The 21,973-nt window shown below is 38.8% G+C and overlaps 1 protein-coding gene and 1 long non-coding RNA gene across 4 annotated transcripts in view; one reads left to right on the top strand and one right to left on the bottom strand.

Moving 5' to 3' along the window:
- The window catches only part of LOC134212895 (inositol-pentakisphosphate 2-kinase), a 507,776-nt gene that overhangs the window by 280,133 nt on the left and 205,670 nt on the right, over window positions 1–21,973 (top strand). The gene's annotated exons all lie outside the window — the stretch shown is intronic.
- On the bottom strand, window positions 4,186–10,762 carry LOC134212894 (uncharacterized). Its single transcript, XR_009979371.1, has 2 exons — window positions 7,128–10,762; window positions 4,186–7,081 (listed from the first exon to the last, which is right to left on the bottom strand). It is a non-coding gene; the product is annotated as an uncharacterized LOC134212894 (long non-coding RNA).

The raw sequence follows: 21,973 nt of genomic DNA on the forward strand, positions 1-21,973 counted from the left end.
GCTAGGATGCTCTTGATTTGGTCGAACGATGCTACCGATTTTCATTAAAACAAATTCACTTCCTTTCTTCAAGAGGTTGGACAGTGGACGAGTGATGTCAGCAAAGCAAGGCACGATCGTTCGAAAGTAGCTTGCACACCCGTAGAAACTTTGCAGCTGCTTTACAGTTGTCGGCCTTCACCTTCTCTTCTCTCACGTTTCACCTTCTCTATTTTCCCTGGTGCCGGCTTCACTCGGCCATCATACACAGTTAAAAATCAATCCTCCTTTCGCGGTGAAACTTAACACTTTCTTTAGAAGTTCAAGTCCTTCTTGCTCCGTATTGGAGGGTATAATCACATCGTCTACAAACACCACTACCGTTCCATCGTTCATCAAATCTTATAAATCATAAACCTCACTGATAAATCGTCCAAACGCGCTTCCGCTTTTGCACAAACCGAACGGGGCATGCAAAAGCTCATACTGCCCTTCACTGGTAACAAATGCAGTGTACTTCCTGCTATTCTCCTCGATCGGCACATGGAAGTAGGAGTTCTTCAAGTCTAGCGTAGTGTACACTCGAGCATTGCTAAGCTGATCGATCTGATCTTTATCGTTCGGTTCGGCATTGGGAAGTTATCGCGTATAACTTTTTTATTCACTCCGCGAAAGTCAGCACAAACACGACATGGGCCGTCTTCCTTCGGTACCACTACTACTGCGTTCCAACTTAAATCCACTCTTCTCAATATCAGACCACAAATCCTTTCGAATTAATGAGATGTCACTTCCCGTATCAACAATCGCATATAGCTCGCGGCCGTGTAGGTTCACACTAACGCCCGGTTGTGATTTGATCACTTTTTCGATCGTGTTCACTTTCGCACTTTTCTTCTTATCATTGCGGTCTTCGCTCTTCTTGCCACACTCTTTCGACAGATGTCCGAAACCGTTACACGAAAAGCATTTGAGGCCCTCTGTGGGCAGTCGTTGCGTCAGGTCGCCACAATTGAAGCAGTAGCGCTTTGATTCCGCTTTCTCTCTCGGCTTCTTCTCGTCATCCTTCGGTGCACGTCGTTCTCGTCGCTGGCTTGAACGGTCATCGGGTCGTATCTTCTTGTTGGATTTCTCCTGTGTCTTCTCGTACGTCATCAGTTTATCTTTCAGCTGCTTGATGGTATGAGCCAAGATTGTTTATATGTACAGGTTATCCGACTTCGTCAGTAGATGGGAATAACCAGCGCGGGGGGGAAACATACATTTTCAGTGCAAAATGTAAACAAACGAGCATAAATTCCATACAAAAATCCAAGATGGCTGAGTTGGGGATATTGACAAGTCGGATAACCTGTATACATAAAAAATCTTGGTATGAGCTTCGTACAGCATTGAGCGATGATATTCGTCGTCTGTCACACCATCGACGACGTATTCGCAGATACTCGGCTCGTCCTGATCAAAAGCCAAAGCAATCCGCACCATCTCGTAGACGTAGTCTCTCATCGGTTCTTCGCCTTCTTCTTTCTAGCTAACAATTGTCGATGTACGTCACACGCTCTCACGAGAGGGGCAAACTCGACAATTAAGGGATTTTTTGCGTTGAGTGAACTTAAATCGCCTCGCCGTTCCCGTTAATTTCTTCCGCAGCATGATCAGCTTTTGCTCATCGTTCCAGTACGCCGCAGCTGACATTTTTTCGAACTGGCGCATCCACAGTTTTACGTCTTGACCTTCCTCAGCACTCCTCTACGTCACGAAAAGAATACGGTCGGCAGGCAACCGAATGTGACGTCATGTCTGGCATACTCAGTACATTTTTCATAACAGACGTGACGTTTCACTACTCCCGCCCACTAGATGAGGTTAAAAAGCTGTTAAAGAGCTGAAAAACAATAAGGCTGCGGGGAAGGGCCAGCTCCCGGCTGAACTTTTCAAACATGGCAGTGAGCAGCTTTACGAAGTTCTGCACCATATTATGTCGAAAACATGGGAAGACGAGGAAATGCCTGCTAGCTGGTTGGATGGCCTCATTTTCCCTCTCTTTAAGAAAAGGCACATACTGGAGTACGCCAATTACCGAGGAATAACCCTCCTTAATTCAGCGTACAAAATTTTGACGCGTATTCTGTTCAACAGATTGAGACCGTTTGAGAAGTCCTTCGTCGGCGAATACCAAGCAGGAGGGCCGATCAACGGATCAAATGTTTATCCTGAGACAAATCCATGATAAATTCCGGATTACAACTTGCAGACACATCATCTGTTTATTGATTTCAAGACGACATACGATTCAATGAAATAGAATGAATTATGGCAAATCATGCTAGAACATGGCAAAACTGATACGGCTGATTCGTTGAACGTTGGACGGATCGGAATCAAGTTTAAGGGTTGTGGATGAAATGATGACTTCATTTGTTTTCTTAGATATATTGAAGCAGGATGATGCACTCTCGAATCTACTGTTCAATATAGCGCTCGAGGGAGCGATTAGGAGAGCTGGTGTGCAAACAAGCGGTACCATTATCATAAGATCTCATATGGTCCTGGGCTTTGCGGACGATATTGATATTATCGGGATTGATCGTCGTGCCAAGGCTTTTGTGCCTTTTAAGAGGGAGACAGCGAGGATTGGACTCAAGATCAATACCAGCAAAAAGAAATATATGGTCGCGTGGGTTCATTAGTGGTGGTGGTAGCGAAATGGTGCTCGATGGTGCTCGATGGTGAAAAGTTTGAAGTGGTAGAAGAATTTGTGTATCTTGGAACATTAGTGACGTGCGATAATGATGTTACTCGCGAGGTAAAAAGGCGTATTTCAGCTGCAAATAGGGTTTATTACGGACTTCGTAACCAGCTTAAGTCCCGTTGTAGACAAAATTCGCGTTGTATACTACTCTGATTCTTCCGGTGGATTTGTACGGCCATGGAACATGGGCGTTAAAGGAGCCTGATCGGAAAGCTTTCGGAGTATTTGAGCGTAAGGTGCTGCGGACAATACTCGTCGGTAAACAGGAGAACGGTATCAAGCGGCGTCGCATGAATCACGAATTTTACCAGGTGTATAAAGGGCTGGATATTATTAAGGTTATACAACATGGCAGACTTACGATGGGATCAGGGTCGGATTTAGCCGGCAGGGGGCCCCGGGGCCGACATCTTGTGGGGCCCTAAGATGTATAAAAAAGGTTGGCTTTGGTACATAAGAATTGTATAAATAAATCCGGCCCTGGATGGGATGGTTACGTTGTTCGTATGCCGGAAGAACGTCAAGCGGAGATAATATTTAGTAGAGAACCCGGAAGAGGCCGCAGGCTTCGTGGAACGCCGTGTACACGATGGCTTTTTGCAGTTGAAAAGGATCTGAGGGCGCTCGATGTTCAGGGCGACTGGAAGTGATTGTCCCATGATCGAGTGCAGTGGAGAAGGAAGAGCTGTAGCCCATCAAATATCAAGTAGTAAATATCACCTGATTTTTCGTCGATTTTTGTGTGGATTTTCGGTGGGGTTTACTAAATCTTTTAATAAATCAAAAGGCCAGCAATATCCAAAACAAACTGCTTAGAACGCGAACCCAGTGTACAAGGCATTTATTTGTGCTTCAATTTTGTTGTTGAGACGGTTTCGGACCGTCTTTGAAGCACGGCGTTTTAGTTTAACGAGCCCCAAGCCATCCTTATTTTATTTTAATTAATTCCATACATATTTCATTTTATAATTCACTTACATTTGGTCTCCTTGCTATTAGCTCTGTCTCCTAGATATGTAGCAGAAAGATAGTAATGAACAAATTCGATATCATAGTTATTAAACTCGTTTCGAGAATTACAGCGATTATGCAAATGATGACAGTTTGAGGTTGATAAATGACGGATGACATTGACAGGTAAACGTCATTTAGTTGTGCACAGGGACGCCAGACGCAGTTGCTCATGGGCGTAGTTTGTCCCCAACACGTGTTGTGTTTTAAAATTCAATGCTGTGTTGCATCAAACACAACTTCTGGAAAATACCTTTCGAAATTCTCAAACAGTTCTGTCTAAAGCCAACAGAGATGTCATGAAAAGTTACGATTTCACGGCACAAACGAGATTTTGGTGTTCAACAAGTAGATTTCGATTAGCTTCATCAACGTACGTTGCTGGAGATAACATGACGCAGGTTTTTCTTTCAGGTCATTTTAAACTAGACAATCATCCACGATTAAGGTTCAGACAAGAATCGCTTTATTCAACTCATTAAAATTAAACCTACCCTACTAATTATTTTTTTGGAGTGAGAGAACTGATGCAAATATATGAACGAAGAATTAACGTCCCCGAGAGGAATTCAGCTTAGTGAAGCTCGGCTGGTTCATGTGCACGTTGAGTGATGACGCACTAAGCCCTAGTGCATCCAACAGTGGTGTCAAACTTGTTTGGCCTCCACATCTGCCCCCCTTAATTTTTAGTTTATATTTGCGCATCCAAGAATGAATTAGTACGAGAAAAGTATGATGTTTTTGGTGCTACTTTAACCATTTGTATTCATATTTCATACAAACTTGGGAAACTTGGTTCCTCTCAGACATGGTTAGGGCGATATGAAAGAAATGGCTTGGGGTGGTAACAATCCTTTATGTCCATCGATCGTGTGAACATGCTTGTCAAACTAGACTTGATCAGTCTCAAACAAGCAGACAGATTGTACCGCGACCGATCACATCCTTGGAAGGGATCAAACTCGCACTTAAAACACCATATCCCATATACGAACATCCTAGGTCCATATTCGTCCATGTTTTCGTTTGTTTCTCCATGCAACAAACCATTAATATCGTACTATAGGGTACTTTTGGATGGATACGCAAATGTTTTTCGTTTTTCTTTCTTTTTTTTTTTATAAGTGACATTGACGTAGGGCAGATTATTCTTCTGGTCGTCATCACTCAATAGATGCACAAGTTTTTTTTCCTATACTCGTTTGCAATAAGTAATAGTAGAAAATGCAACAACACTGAATATCATCACTTCTAACACTCTTTGCTATCAATTTTGATTTTTCTTATGTTGTTTTTTTGCCTGGAACCTGTATCTGGAGTGGATCGCTCAGTAAGACCTGGCCTATTTGCACTTCGCTATGGAAGATAATTCTGAAAATATTTTGAAAGAAGAAAATGTTTGTTATTCATATACCCCCTCCCCCCATTTTTTGACTTTATGTACAATGTGTGTTATCCGGGACCTTAGAGAAGTTTTCTGTGGAATAGACTCAAAATAGTTCGGTTAGTTTCTTCGTATTTTTTGTACATCTATTTGCTTTTTTTTATAAGAACCACGAGAACTGTAAATATGCAAATTACGAGCGACATCCTTCAAAGACCTCCATAACGGGACGAAAATATGACAGATCGCCATTTGAAAAAAGAGACAATTTCGACAATAGTAGACAAAGTCAACAAAATAGAGAATGAACAGATAGAAACGATCATTGAAGTTCTAATTGTATTCCAAAGCAAATAATATGTGATGAAGCAACAAGTTCTCGTAACACTGTTGCGAAAAAAATCCTTAAAAATTTAATATACTTTTACATTTCGCCAGTTGTAGTAACAGTTACGAAATGTTTGAAAGATTCCAGAGCACAATCATTGAAATGTATCAAGCTAATCGAGAAAAGACAAAAGTTTAACATTGTGGTGATGAGCTAAAATAAACTAAACATTTCGTAACCAAATTTGCACCGCGAAACTTAGTTTATGGCACTTACCATGCCTTAGATAAAATCGTTCGGTTGAGACAAGCGCGATCATGCATAGTTTGTACTACTCGTCGGGCAAGTAAGTACAGTGCGTATTTTATTCATCGCGAAAACGAAAAGATAAAAGTCTATTGAAAAGTTGTATTACCAAATTTATTACATATTGAAATATTACAAAGCTGCGGTAATGGAAATCCCAGAAGTTACAGTGACGACCCATAGGACGCTTCATGAAGACACATAATGTCCGTTAGGAGTGCGAATATTAGAACCTATAAAAGCATTGGCGTCACCGAAGAACACGGATTCGAATACCAGCGCAATCTTGCATACATCTTATTATTGATATCGTCAAGGACGCAGCTTCAATTTTCACTATGAGAGACAGGATGCAGGACCCATAAGACGTTTCTGGAGGACACATAATGGTCGTTAAGAGTGCGAATTTAAGAACCTATAAAAGCATTGGCGTCACAGAAGAACACGGATTCGAATACCAACGTAATCTTGCATACATCTTATTATTGATATCGTCAACAGAGTTATGCAATAAGGGAAATGTGTCGAAGATACTGGAAGACTATAAATCTGGTTTGAAGAAAATCGCAGTACTCACAATAGGCGAAAAATTTTTTTATTCCTTTATTTATTTGATAGGCACTCTGTGTTACTTAACCGCGACTGTGCCGAGATCTACTATGGTATTCTGCTATACAGAATCCACACAGAATCTATTTTTTAGATTTTCCATTACTCATTTATTGTTGTCGTTGCCGTTGTTGTCGTTGTCATCGTGAGTCCATTGCGTCCGTTTGTCCATGTCGTGTATCCAACGATCGTTGCATTGTTCGGTTTCCATTTATCCGGATAACGTTGGAGGAATGCCTCCGAGAAGAACAAGTTGTCAGTCGTCATCAGGCAGCCGTGACGGTGAGGCACGTACCCCAAAACGCCACCGTTTGGGCTGCGGATCCGACGACTGACGAGGGTTTGGTGGAGGGGCTGGGAATCGAACCCATGACCATCCGCTTGTTAGGCGAACGTGTAGCCAACTGTGCTACGGTACCCCCAGTTAAACTATTTCTTCAATTAAATCAGAATTTGAAGTCAAGAGTGTTGCAATGTCTCATAATTGTCTTCATGTAAATTATGTCCATTTTTACGAGCCTTATGCCCCTTGTTCTGAAACAAGTGTTGCATTCGTGCTGGGAGTGCATTATGGTTGCCGTGGGGGCAACCTTACGAAAACTCGGGATTTTTATTCGGTACAATTTGATTTTTCTGTCTCCGCTATTGCGGGACATAGAACAAACCAGTACCGCGCACGGTGATGGTGTAGTGTTTCGACTGGAGAATATTACTGAAATTTTTGAACGGATTGATTTTTTGGAAGTTATTTAAGGAACCTTCGGAGAGACATATGGGGTCAGTTGGTAGATTGTTGAGTACAGTAAGTCAGTTGTTAGATTGTTGAGTGCAGTTAAGTTAATGCAGTAAATGGATCCGATTTTAACTTCCGCAACGAAAAGGTGTTTTAATTGTGTTGATTCGAAATCCAGTGCTGCCGCCCAGCCCACAATTGAACAATTCAAAAAGTGGCCAAATGTAGATAAACATTTCATGCCAATTAAAAATGCTATTATAGAGTTATGCAACAAAGGAAATGTGTCTGAGATACTGGAAGATTTTAAATCTGGTTTGAAGAAAATCGCAGTAGTCACGATTGGCGACACAAGAAGACACTTCTCAATGTTCGTTGAGTGCGAATGTTAAAACCTATACAAGTATTGACAACGATAAAAGGATACGACAAGAATAGCACAAATGAAGGCATAGTTAAAATATTTCTTTCAATCAAATCAGCATTAGAAGTTAAGAGTGTGAATGCTTCTCCGAATATTGATCTATTCAAAAAGTTGCCAGAAGTAGATAAACATTTCATGCCAATTAAAAATGCTATCGCAGAGTTATGCAATAAAGGAAATGTGTCTGAGATACTAAAAGATTATAAATCTGCTTTGAACAAAATCGCAGTACTCACAATAGTCGACCCAGGAGACATATAATATCCGTTAGGAGGGCGAATATTAAAACCTATAAAACCATTGACCTAACAGGAGAACACGGCTATAAATATCAACGCTATCTTGCATACATCTTAATATTGATATCGTCAAGGACGCAGAGTGAAAGGATGCTCTTATCGGTAACAAAAAAAGTTTCATTTTAAAGACAAAAGACTTCCGAAAGCAATCAATTCTCGTCAGATATTTGTCGAGAAAATGTCATTTTGAGTTGGATAAGCTTGGCTTATCCGATATTGAGTGATCAAGAAACAATATCAAAGAATTGGACGCCAGTTGCTATTAGTGGAAGGATTACGGCACTAAAACACAAATGAAGGCATAAACAAACTATTTCTATCAATCGAATCAGAATTAGAAGTTAAGAGTGTGAAGGCTACTCCGAAAAATGAGCTATTCAAAAAGTGGCCAGATGTAGATAAATATTTCATGCCAATTAAAAATGCTATGGCAGAGTTATGCATTAAAGGAAATGTGTCGGAGATACTGAAAGATTATAAATCTGCTTTGAAGAAAATCGCAATAGTCACGATTGGCGACACAAGAAGACGCTTCTCAAGGACACATAATGTCCGTTGAGAGTGCGAATGTCAAAACCTATACAAGCATTGACGTCACAGGTACCATCAATAAAATGCTAACAACACAAATGAAGACATAGTTAAACTATTTCTTTCAATTGAATAAGAATTAGAAGACAAGAATGTGGAGGCTGTTCCAGAAATTGAACGGTACAAAATGTAGACCCGTGTAGATGAACTCCTTAAAAATGCTAACACAGAGTTATGCAACGAAGGAATCGTGTCTGGCATTTTGAAAGAAGTTGCAACGTTGAAAGAAGAATAGGCGACCCAGAAGACGCTTCTAAAAGGGCACATAATAACCGTTCAGAGTGCGACTGTCAAAACCTTAAGAACCATCGTTGGCACAAGAGTACACGGATACGAATATAGACGCCATTTTGCATGCATCTTATCAAAGGAACACTGTCGAACACTGCACAAGAAGAGACCACAAACTGATAAATTTAAACACGAGAGAAAAATTAAGAGAGTATTTAATATTAAAATCGGAAAAAGCATACTCAAGTTCATCAACAAAAAAAAAGCGAAAATGCACAGAAACATTGCAAGATTTACTAAGTTAAACAAAAAATTGAACATCAGCCGCTACTTCCAATTGAAAAGAATCTCCTCATGTACAATTTCGACAAATTGAGTAGGAGGTAATGTGACCACATATCGAGGCGGTTAGTAGTTGTTATCGTTGCCCCTCCAGCAGACATTTTGTTTGATGTAAGCTAAATGTATTTCATTTTCATGGCTCAATATATGCATCCAAAGATGTTTATATACCCACATCTTTAGATATTAGAAGGAATATCCTTTCTTCAATTTTTGATTGGAAACGACTTACCCTATGGAAACACAATGCTCTTATCAGCCATGTCCATTGAATACTCGAAGTAGTTTGCAAACGCTTCCTAGATGGTTGTTTGATATTCAACCTTTCCACCCTACTTCCAGTCGATGTGTAGTTTCTTAATTCAACCTCAAATCAGCCTGGACTTTAAGTAGCTTGAAATAACTTGACAGCTCTTCGTTGGCAAAAAAATAAACTCAAGTCAGCCAAGCAATTTGAAGTTGCCGCATGTTATTCCCTTTCCGCCTTTCTTCCCATTGTCTCCGTTACATGGTTGTGTCTGTTTTGTACACAGACAATAGTATATGTGCAATTGCCAGGTTACACATATTAGTGTAATCGATAGCTTACGACATTACAGCATAGGTGAGGAGAAGACCGCCAGCTGTCGTCATCGAGAGAAAAAGTGGAATCATTGAAATTTCACAGGGTGTGGTATAGGAAATGAATTATATTTTTGTTATAAAACAAAAATTAAAGATGTTTTTCAAACAAATTTTGGTTTGAGGGGTTAGAATTGCAAAAGCACACAAAATGGACATGATATCTCGATTTTTATATTTTTTAATAAGCAGTTAATACTTGAGATTGTTTAATTTCTAACCCTACAAGCTATAAATTGTTTGACTAACAAAAAATTATAACGTTCTAGAGGTATTTTAAACCTCATTTTCTATATCATGTCTTGTCAAGTTTCCATGATTTTACTTTTTCTCGAAACTTTTCCAGGTGGCAGCACTGATGAAGGAACCGTCCCCATTGTAATGCTGATGTTTAAATATATTTTTTCAAATTGAAGTGAAACATATGCCAACTTTTTCATACATATTCAAAGACATTTTTAATTGTTTTGATGAATACAACAAAGTGCGATGATTATATGATCATAGTGGCAGGCTTAAACTGTATCCGACCCATTATGCTTATCCGACCAATTACATATTACCAATCATACATCATATGATGACGAAACCGAAATTTGGTAAATCAATTTCACATGTCCAAAGGGCGTTTGACGATCTTATTCGAGAATCCTAAACTGTTCGTGAATTCAATGACGCTGCCGAAAATTTCACACAGTTTAGCTATGGAGCACATTTTTTTTTTCACTACCGCAGAGATTCACTATTATAGAGATTCGCTTATCACGTTTTCAAAGATACTGAGCAGTGAAATTTTACCACGCCAGTAAAAGCTGTACCACTGTTATCAAATCATCACTTATCTGTATCACCTCACCTGTACTTATTCCGAATGCTTTTTGATAACCTTCCACGCTTGATGTTCAGACGAGAAGAACCTACCTACAAGAGCGAGCGGTCGAGTGAGTGAAACTCGGGTGTTGGCATGCGCAGTATACACTCTAAAAAATCATCACGTCATATCCACGTGAAAAATCACGTAACTGATCTGTTTTGAACAAACGACGATTGTTACGTGACGTTAGTAATGCTCACCAGAAATTCACGTAACTTTTACTAAAAATGTTGGTGAATATGACTGTATATCCACGTAAACAATTTATGTGAGATTGTGTTAGTGTGATTGCAGCTTCGGCATTTGCGGAAGACCTGCATTGTAAACAAGAATGAATGGTACATAACCTAAACATAACGAAACTTCGCAGGCGGAGGTAAGTGATATTCCAGGTGCATCTAGGCGGATATTTTCCGTGCCTGCATTTCTCCTCTTTGGAAAAAAGCAACGGAGGTTGGATAAAATTTATTAGATTCGTTGAAAAATGATGTGAAAGAAAAGGAAGCTGCATGGAAGTCTAGAGCTACAGTTTTCCGGTCGCGTTAGTATAAAATTTATAGTCTAGGTTCCACTACTTTTTGGTTAATTATTGCGATTCTTTTCTAAAATTAGCATACTGGCTCACCAGTTACGCGCCGGGTCCCATGCGCCGAGTTGTGCGCCATGCAATAAATAAATAAACCAATGTCAAAGAGATGTGAGCTTTCGGTAAGCTTTCCCACATTCGCTTCTAAGGTATGCAGCATATTGTCGTCCCTTTACGAAAAGACATTCTTTAGTGAAATTGTTCGAGGTTTAGCAGTTTTTTGCTTTTCTATCGCCTGCGTTGCGTTCGGTATATTGTTTAAGTGGATATTAGTAGTACAAATGTGTTTAATTTGTGAAGTTATATTCTACACTTAAATTGAGTAAGTACCATAATAGTACAAAATACCTTAGCGGCGCACAACTAACCGAGGCAGAGGTGAATGAGCAAAATGCTATAATATCTCGAGAATCACAATAACAGCGGCAATATTAGCAGTTTTCGAGCAAGCAACTGGTTTCAAATTATCAGCGATTCTCATTGACATCATTTCTCAACAAATCTGATAGATTTCATTCAACATCCGCCGATAACATTGTTTTTTCTTCAACAGTGTTTCTGCGATAACTCCAAAGCGCAATCACAAAATGACGGCATTCCCTGTATCAATGCATCAACAACGCGAAAAAGAGTTCCCTTTTATGAGCAGTCCCTGTTCATTTTTTGCATTATTTCCCAAATCACTATATTGCAATACATTTCAAAACATATCCAGTTTTCCGCGAGCGGTAATGGCCGCCAGCTTGCTGCGGGTTGGTCTCTGATTTGACATTTCTGGAGGTCAACTGCACCCACCGTTCGAGCATTTTGATCAATGTGGTATATAAAAAGGCTTAAATTCACTTAATCAGCACCTTCTTTTATGCCACATTGGTCAGAATGCTCGGAGCGGTGGGTGCAGTTGACCTCCAGAAATGTCAAATCAGAGACTAACCCGCAGGCAAGCTGGCGGCCATTACCGCTCGCGGAAAACTGGATAGTGGTTACCGGTTGTCTTGTAGCTTTCACTAAAATTCCACGTAACCGGTACGTACAAATCACGTCAGGTTCACCTGATCAAACACGTAACTTCTTTCAAGCTTCACGTCATTTGTACTGGAAGATCCAGTCAGAGTCACCGGATAAATCACGTAACTCAAGGAAACTAAATTTTGTTCAGGTTACTTGTCATTCAGGTCATGCTTACGTGAAAAGTAGGGTGGATGAGAACCACATTTGTTTTCAGGTAAATATGACGTGAAGATTTTTCAGAGTGTAGGTACACTGAGCACAAAACTCAGCTGTCATTCGAAAAGCGGATGATGTTTGCTTTGATCACTCAACAAAACGACAATCATTCGGTCTTCTGATGTTTTTCTTTACCATTGTTGACTGTTTCGGTTGCTGGTTGCCAGCTTAGCAGAAATAAATTTTCACCAGTAGATCGCAGTTGTTTCGGAATTTATTTATAGCGCGCACTGAAAATTGTGAAAATGGTTGTTTATGCTTGCGAATTCTACATCACCAGTTGTAAAAGGTAGGTAACATAATATGCTTTATGAAAACCCTTTAAATAAGTTATTTTATTAGATCGAAGCGTTTTGTTTATGTTGTCATTTTATTCTCTTTTCTGAACCATAGGCACCTCCCGGCGATATCAGCCAGATTCTCGGCCAGATTCAGCAATCCGCGAAACCATCCCACCTTTATTATCAGCTCAGATAATCGTGGCATTTTAGAGCCAAACAATTGAGATGCTTTTATCATAATATCAGCAGTGATAAGCTAGTTTCGTTTGGATCAACACTGTTTCGTTTCGCCGGATGGTGAGATCAGCAATCAGTGGCTCGATTGTATTTTTATGTATCTGTGATCAATAATAATAAAAATGTAATAATAAAACCCGCCTATAATATTTTTCTAATAATACGCTTTCATTATTTATCCCAAAAGTTAAACCGAAATCAATGAGTTCGCATATCGATTTAGAATCATTCAATGCATGAATTAAAATAACCAGGAAATCATATCTTCATCAGACACTATTGAAAAGCGTATCATCTGGCAACCATCCTATATGTGGGATGGTAATGAGATGACAGTCATTCGCAGTGCTTTGCCAATGAGAAACGAAGACGAATGGCAATCATCCGAAACGCGTATTATTTTCGTTAAGGGGCGGGAGCAGATCAACTGTCAGTCGATATGAGGAGGAAGTTTTGGTTCAGTGTAGTAAGTATATTGTCGGGCCGGCACCAAACCGGACCGCGCGATTGAGCACTCGCGACAATTTGAAATATTTCATTAGTAGTGCGCATCACGCACGCATGGATGTATTGTCGGGCCGGCACCAAACCGGACCGCGCGATTAAGCACTCGCGCTGCGACGCGAGTCGCGACAATTTGAAATATTTCATTAGTAGTGCGCATCATGCACGCATGGATGTACTATCATGCGCACTAATCAGAAATGAGTTGCGACGTCTGATAACTGCAGATATTTCATTTTATTGAAAACAAATTTTCGATTTTCTACTATACACGGAATACTATCATGCGCACTACAGTCGCGATTCGCTGGTTGGGCCACGACCTCGGCCCAACTAACGAATTCGGTTTTTTAGTTGGGTCAACTGACAGCCATTTGAACACGTGTATTTCGACGTGAACATCACAAATGATGTCCAGTGACGCCCAATCCCGTTTTTCGTGTTTACATTGAATTTTGACGTACGGTTGCTTTTTAGTTGGGCCATTGCCCAACCAGCGGAGGCCCAACTAAAAAGTGACCCAAGTATTAAGATCCCAACCAGCGAATCCCGACTGTAATCAGAAATGAGTTGCGACGTCTGATAACTGCAGATATTTCATTTTATTGAAAACAAATTTTCGATTTTCTACTATACACGGAATACAAGTTTTCGATTTAGAGGTAAAGGCAGATGTTTATGGGCCAAACACAATTGATACGTTTGCGTGCGTTTTGACAGTTTTCCCATGAAAAAACTGTCAAAACGCACGCAAACGTATCAATTGTGTTTGGCCCATTACTGCAAGCGGCAGATGTTTACTTTGTGCCGGAGCCAAACATTGAAGATTGTGGTTGTGTTCGTTTCAGATTTTATATTGAGCTTAGCCACCCTATAACCAGAGACCGGCGGAGTGAAAAACTGTCGAAATGGCAACGTTTGAAAAGATATGAAATCGTAAAATTAATACTGGTATCACTTGAACTTTTTGCTTGCTTGTTTTGGATGCCAAAAGTAAACAAATCGAATTGGAACCGCTTTTGACGGTTCGATTGAAACAAGATGGCGTCTTCGCTGATCTCTTATTGTAGTATTTAATTGAGCTCGTGACTACCCTCATGGCTATCAGTGCGACGAAACAAGCTGTGGTAGAGGTTTACAAGCACAGACAAACAGACAAAACACATTGAACATTAATTCATTAAATTCATCGTCGTTCACTAACACACTTACGACATCTGTTGATTTCAGTTAGTTGGGCAAATCACGTACCAGATGGCGATAGTGAGCAAACGTCAAGCTCAAATCCAATGCACGCACTACGAGTGATCGATTGGCTAATGATTATTTGAATTGACCAGTAAATCAGTGAACGATGGAAATTTCACGAGTGTTATGTCTGTTTGTCTGTGATACATGTGTTTATCCAGTGGGGAGAGGCAAAACACCGTACACGGAAGAAATAAACTACCCAATAGTGAGTTCAATTCACCCAACCTCGAACATCCGTACGGGAAGCCAAAATTGAGTAAATGGGGTCGAAGTACACTCAGAAAAATCGACACATACTTTATGACAAAAATCCATGTATTTTGAAACATGCATATCATGTGTCGGCACATACTTAATTGCATACAAATTCACACATGAATACCGTGGACCCCCGATAATTTGAACGGTACCTCATTCAAATTAACGGGGTTCATTTTTAATTTGAACTTCTGGTTACTCTATTTGCATCAGAAAAACTGGTATCTGGCTGCTCTCTTTGCTGGTTTGTTTTGATTCTGCATTCCGTTTCACGATGTTCCATTTTTCTTTTCTTGATTCCACGTATTAAATGACGTTTGAACCATTTTTAATTTGAACGATGTTCAAACGAACGGGGTTCAAATTAAGAAGTGTTCAGATTAAAAGCGGTCATATTACCGGGGATCCACGGCACTACACGGACAGATAAATCAACCCAAACTTTGAGTTCAATATACGCACTATTGAGAATATCGCAGAAAAAATTTACCCAAATTTGGGTAGTTTTCCCTTTCGTTCCCATGTTTGCTATCAAAACTAGAGCAAGATGCAAACACCTCACCGAGGTTGCTCAGCCCAATAACCCAAATTTGAGTAAATTCAATATTCTCTATTTTGGGTTGATCAAGGTCCGCTTTGGATAAATTAAACTCAGCTTTGGGTAAGAATTGTTTTACATGGGGATTAAAGGCAAACTACCTAGTGCCAGAAAAGTCATTTTACTCAAATTTGGGTTATTGGCCCAAACCACGGTTTTGAGTGCAAACAACCCACTTTTGGGTAGTTTTGGTTTTCAGTGTATGACCAATATGGATAGTATTGTTCAACTGTCAAAATCATCGAAAATCAGTAAAATTATTTACCGAACAGTTAGGCTGTTGAGATTTCGGTAAAATTGTACCGAGTACGGCGATTAATTTTAAGTGTGAATACCGTACGAGGGAGGGAATTAGTTAGGGAGAGAAAAGGCGGAAAGAGAACATTCAGAATATTTGTGTGTATTAATGTGTATTCTCAATTCTCCGTGAACGGATATGTATATACATTCGCGAAGTCGAAGCAAAATTCTTCACACAAACAATGACAGTTCTCTATGAGTTTTTACAGTAGAGTAACAGAGAGGAGAAGATGGCAGCCATGTTTCACTCAAACTCTGACAGATAGCAATGGGATTTCTCATAGGAGGGAAGAGCAGAATTTGCTTCGACTTCGCGAATTGCAGCCGGTGCTTGCCATTGGTTGGGAACAAAAGTTAACTGAACACTTTAATGTCATGTAATTTCATTTTTTTTTTGTTTGGTTTTCAAAATAGTGAGATTATTGCGTTTTCATTGGGTAAGTTGTTTTCGACCAAAAAATGTTTGTCAACAGATGAATATACATTGAGTCATGAAGATAGATTCTGATTAGCAATCCTTCCCTCCATGCAGCGAGAATCTGTAAAATGTCAGGCAGTTGTTATCATTTAGAAGCCTACCTTTCCGTCCTTTTGTTTTTGTGTGAAGAGTAGGTATTTGCGGGTTAGCATTCTTGGGACAGAGAACTGCACTGTAAATGTTCACTGAAAATAATCTACACGCTAGAATAATGTTCTTTTGAACGTGAATCTAACGTGTTTTTTCACTGTGAATTTTCACTAGTGATACACGTTATACTTTTAAGAAATGAATTTGAATCCACACCACTAGTTATCACTGCCGAAATTAACGTGTTTAGAACATCGATCTAGTTGACGATCGATTTAAGAAATTAACATCATGGCGCCTGCCTGAAGTTTAGTTTAAACAAAGATTTAGTTAGTTATTAAATTCAGCATTACAAAGTTAAAATATATTCTATTAGCATAAGGTAAAGTTTAAGCTTCCGTTCGTATTTTTGGAAAATATGTTGAAGAATAATTTACTTCACAGGTCAGCATCTACTCAGCCATATATCAGTTCTATTTGAATCCTTGTGACCAGCCACATCGAGTCAACGTTAAATATTTGTCCGGCAAAACCTCTATCGTAATGCAGTGAGACGGCCACGGAAAAGGTATGTCTGGCCAGCCAGCTCAAAATTTCCAACAAACTCCTGCCGCTGCCACTTCTTCGCTGCATTAGATTACATCATGTGAGCTATACTGTTTACAACTGTCAGTGTTTAGAAAAAAATATTATTTAATAAGCTGGTCAATAAATTATTCGTCAATATATTACATGCATTGTTTTATTGATGTTTACCTACGATTTGCCTTATGTTAGGATTAAATCCTAAAACGCTTCCTTTCATTTAATCAACGAGAGCAATCCATATAAATTTAACGTGTTTCGCATTTCAATTCATGTTGTTTTCCAATAATGTCACGCGTTACATTTTTTGACATATGCGACTGGAAATACACGTTACATCCACATACTTTTCAATAAGTGCAGATTCATGTGTGAAACCAGTAGTATGAACGTTTATATTATTTTCAGTGTTCCTTTTTGGTTCTCGCTCTATACTCGTTTCAAAGTATGCACCATATAGAAAGTGCAGTACGCGCAGAATCGTGACTAGCATGTTCGGATGGTGATGGTGGTGACGAATCCAAGTAAAAGTAAGAACACGCTAAAAATGAACTACTCAAAATTGAGTCGAATCCGACTCATTTTCATTAAAAACGGGACAACTCAAAATTTGAGTAAAAGATACTACTTCAATAAAATGATGATTGCACTTAAACTAGTCTGTTTGTCGTAAAATGCACTTAGATAGATAGATAAACTTGATTCGCATCTGTCATATTAAAAATTGATGGAAGGCCAAACAACTTTCACAAAATCATCATTTTATTAAAGTAGTATCTTCTACTTAAATTTTGAGTTGTCCCGTTTTTAATGAAAATGAGTCGGATTCGACTCAATTTTGAGTAGTTCATTTTTAGCGTGAAGAAAAGCCAGGACGGTGTTAATTTTGACATAATGTATCCTACAGTACAGCATAGGAAGATCATTTTAAAATGCTTATAATAAATTTTAGACAAAATATAATTAAAATTTGATTGATGAATGATACGGAAAAAGTTCCGATACATTTTATAGATACATTTTCGGAAAATTTTCAAAAAAACTGAGATAAGCTTCCAAATATTTAATTCAGAACTTTTTCCATATCGTACATCAATCAGATTTTAATTACAATTTGTCTAGAATTTATTAAAAGCTTTTTAATATTATCTTCCTATGCTGTACTGTAATCTGTCAAAGTTAACACCGTCGTGTGGGTCGTGTGTCTTTTTCTTATTTTTGCTTGGATTCATCCATACAGTCGCATGTCCAAGTGCTTGTCGTTGTCAAATGTTGTTTTGTTTCGTCTTCGGTTTTGTTTTGTCGGGCCTGGATGTAGTGCTGGTGTTGACTTGGGAAAATATGGGAACGGGGTTAATGGTAAGGTGTTTGCGTTGTTTGAACTTTATTCTTATCTGATGCAGAGCTGTGCACACCACTCGCGATGCAGTTGCGACATCCGGAAGTGGAAGAAAATGCGATTGTCGCGAGAGCTCAGTTCGGTTTTTAACTGGATTTATAATAACTATAAAGAACGTACAGGAGACCTACTGTCAATTAGTTTATAAATAACTAGTTTATTTGTGGACGCAGTAGCGCCCATAATAACTGTTTTTTTTTCAATCAAAATGTTCAACGTCTGTGATTTTTTTCATCAAATGCTGTGTCTGGTTGTCTAAGCTTGTCACTGGTTTTGTTTTCTGCATCTGATAGGGATACGGCAGGTATTTCCGTCCATCGTCATAGGGGCTAAAACCAATGAAAGCAACGACGATTTGCTATAACTCCACTATGGCATAACGTTTTTCCTCACCTTACGATTTGGTACGGGTGAGTTTTACAAAAAGCTGCCCTTTTATTGGTTTTCGAGACTATGACGAACAGACGAAAATACCTGCCGTGTCCCTAGTAAAAAGAATTGAAGCGTCAAATATTTTATTTTTGTGAGAATTTCCAATAGAGGTAATAAACTATAGAGGACGCTTGTCGCTGTCGTCACTGGCGAAACATCTTTTTGCTGGCGAGGATAGGGGCACTAAATGTCAACAAAGGAAAAATCAGAATGAATTTTGACAGATAGGTACCCAACATGTTTGGGGACGATAATAAAAGGGAACCGCAGCGACAGTCGTCCTCTATAGTTTATTACCTCTATTGAATTTCCCCACGTGCTGCGTCTGGTTGGCTAGTCACCGGACAGACAAACAGGGCTATTATATTTATGATCAGTCGAAGAAAAAAGTAAAGGTTGAGGTTGGAAAACCAAAACAAAATTTTGGAAGTTTGATGCATTCATTTACTGCAGTAGTATTGCTGTTGTATTTATTACAGTATACCCCCGCTGATCCGACAAATGTATGGCCGGACTATCGGGGTTTCTCTCGTTAATCCGACTGTCAAATGAATCAAAACAAAATCACAGCACAAATTTAAAACTGACAGCATAATGTGTTCAAATGGGTGTTGATACTTTTTTAATCCGAAAATTCCGAATTAGCGAGATCCGGACTAACGAGTCGTCGGACTAGCTGAGGTCCGAAGATAAGCGGGGATACTGTATCATGAATAGTGCTAAGTTTCTACTGCAAACAAGTGATTAATTCCAAAAAGATGTTTCATAAGCATCCCATTAATATCTCCGGGCGCGGATTAAAAACTTATTTTGATTACGCTGAGGTGAGAAGAAGTGAAGTGCAGTGATAATCGCGGAGGGATATAGGCGAATTTGATTAAAGCTCTTCGATCATTTCGCCATCTGTTGGTCGTTACAAGAACCACGAAAAAAGTGTCGTTGGCCAAAAAGTGCATTGCCGGCATATGGAGGGAGTACGATTTTCGCGTTTTTCTTGTTAATCCAACCATTTATGAATGCTGAAATAGTCGCAGAAATTGAAAGAAAAATTTTTGTTTTCTTTGGGATGGCTTCCATCTTCAGTATGCTTCGTTCAATTTACGTATTGCTCAACTGGGGGAAGATGATCTTGGAAGTGAAGATGATCATTTGATGTTCAGTCAAAAGTGCCAAATTTTTAATGAAACGGAGTCAACAATATTCTCGTTCAAGTAATTTACCTAGGTAGAAATCAGATTTTCGATTATAATCATGAAATGTATTTTGTGGAAGAAAGAGAGATAGTCATAAATGACGCTATTTCCGTTTCAAATATTGACTTCGTAGACTTCTTTACGTATAAATTCAACTCATACAAATGACCTAGTGTATTTGACTCTAGGTCATAATTATTTTAGTAGAGCTGTCTTGATCAACTTCACCCCAAACCAGATTACTCAAAAAATGTGTGATAATTTAATTTATTTGAATAAATGCGAATGCATTTCAGAAAACTAAGCTGTTGATTATTGCAACGTATAGCAGTACATGTTTTGAAAATATTTGTTTCAGTTTAAAATGTAAACACACATTGTTATTGCATGTTTTGTCTTAAAAATGATCATCTTCCCCCCAGTTGACGGTATCTATTCTTTTTACAATAACAGAATCTTTTTATAAAAATGTGATATTTCTGAAATGTTTTCAATCAAAAAGTTGTGTATTTAGAGGCTTGTGCCAGAATTACTTCTGAGATAACTTGCTCTACAATTTTTTTCGCGACTTATCTCGAAGGGTCGCAAGGCGGGTTTAACAATCATAAATGAATTTAGCAACCATTTAACAATCATAATTTCAATGCCGCCCTTATTGCTCATTATTCTCCCTGACGTTGAGAAACATCAAACATCATTGTCATGTGATGAAACTTAGGCTGTTCTCCATCTCTTATACCGCAGGGTATTGACGCTTACCAACAGACATGATTCTAATTCCAATACTCCTCAGTTCTATACTCTTTACTTGAGGTTAGCCATTCGCATTTAAAAAAATCCATTCGTGGAGAAAAAGATCATCCTAGTTGACATGAATCGGAAATAACCTCACGATTTTCACAACACACTTGGAACTTCTTTGGTGTATATTTCCCAAATTTAATATATTGCTACCAGATTCACATTTTATTTGGTTGATAATAATACAAATTACAAATGATTTTTATTTTAAACTTTTTTCCCACAAGCACAGCAAAAATAGTGACTTTAGTGACTTTTGAATGCAAATAGTGACTTTTCAGTGACTAAACACAAAAGTGGCCCGCTATCAGGCCTGTTAGTTTTAAACCCCGGAAATAATTATAACATCATCGCTGAGTTTTATACAAAATGGTCATGTGCTGCACAATCAGATGCACTTTTATTTCATATGACGTCGAATGACAACCGTTGGGCGTCTAAAACGCGTTGCAGTTATCGAACGGTATTCGTTAACTGAAACGTAAACATGTTAAGATATCGAACGGCTAGTGTACAACTTAATCGAAACTTTATATCAAAATTCTATGAAAATATATAAATATAAGCACCACAACATAATCGTAGACCAAAAATTTTCAAAAATATTTCCAAATTTATTAATAAAGAAATTCATTTTTGCGTTTAATACAAATTATAACATACAGATTTTGTATACAGATTTAAAACAGATGAAAACGATGTTTTACGTCTGAAATAGATTTAAATGTGGCAGGTTTAAATTACTAACCTGTGCATAGATTATGATTTTACTTCCTCGATAATAATGCTGTCCAATGATCTGCTTGAAGCAGCTCGAAGTTATTCCCATCCTGCTCATGTTTATTTGTTGACAAAAAAAGAACAAGCAGAACGGGAGAAACTTTAAGCTACTTCGAGCTGTACATTGGACAGTACATATTTCTTCACTGTATCCTGTAATTTTGTAAAGTGGCTCAAACTTTGGAAAAATTCAGCAGTTACGTGACAATTTAATAGGCGAATTCGAGAAGGATCCAGTGTAGAGTGCGCTGCGAGTGTGGGAGAAAAGTCGTCAAGCGATTATTTACATTCAAAATCAAATTTTCTCCATCCAATTAACTTCATTTTTGGTATATTGTCACATATTTTCCAGCATGATGCTTACAGTCCCACCCAAATAAGCGCAAATTAAAAATCCGGAATTCATAACCAAGATAGTGCGGTGGAGGCACTGCAAGAGATGTGCTATTTAATCGGAAAATCATGCAAGCATTCACCGGATGGAAGCTT

Source organism: Armigeres subalbatus, chromosome 2, assembly GCF_024139115.2.
Source record: "Armigeres subalbatus isolate Guangzhou_Male chromosome 2, GZ_Asu_2, whole genome shotgun sequence".
Classification (NCBI taxonomy): domain Eukaryota; kingdom Metazoa; phylum Arthropoda; class Insecta; order Diptera; family Culicidae; genus Armigeres; species Armigeres subalbatus.